The 614-nt window shown below is 46.6% G+C and overlaps 1 pseudogene; it reads right to left on the bottom strand.

Annotated features, from left to right (window-relative positions):
* On the bottom strand, positions 1-183 carry LOC124173753 (annotated as a pseudogene).
* Between the last annotated feature and the right edge of the window lie 431 nt (positions 184-614).

Below are 614 nucleotides of genomic sequence, written 5' to 3'. Positions count from 1 at the left end.
TTATGTTGGGCCGATCCCGGCGGTACTGCAATACCGGGCCAACCCGCGGCAGGGATGGAGTAAACTCCGGGGACCCCGCCCATGTTCAAAAATCAGATTAATATTCTGGTCCAGCAATGCTGGACGTACCAGATATTAAGCTGATAAGAACAGATAAATTGTATTTATTTAGTATATTGCCATTTACATTTGAATCTCAAAACATAAGATTTTTACAAATCCCCCCACCTTTCGTGGGGGGGGATGATACAAAAGGGCGACCCACCAAGTGTGGGCCGCCCTGGTAATAAGCATTGGCTTTATTACAGAGTTTTTATGGTCCCTCACTTAGGGACCACTTTTCACCGCCGGCCTCGAAGTGAGGCCGGTCGGGAATTATTTTTTTTTGTCTATTGTCCACTTCACTGTTTTCACTTCTTCATTTTTCACTCAAAATCATTCATTCAGGGAAAAATAAATCAACTCATTCATTCGGTTTTATTTACAGATCATTCATTCGTACCATACACACATGCGAGGCGGCCACTTATACCCCGTGGCCGCCCGCTCTTTCATACCTGCGCCGTGGCCACTTATACGCTGTGGCCACGGACGCATTATTCTCCGCCGCGACG

The sequence above is a fragment of the Ischnura elegans genome, chromosome 1 (assembly GCF_921293095.1).
Source record: "Ischnura elegans chromosome 1, ioIscEleg1.1, whole genome shotgun sequence".
Lineage (NCBI taxonomy): Eukaryota > Metazoa > Arthropoda > Insecta > Odonata > Coenagrionidae > Ischnura > Ischnura elegans.
This window is presented reverse-complemented; position numbering and strand designations above follow the sequence as displayed.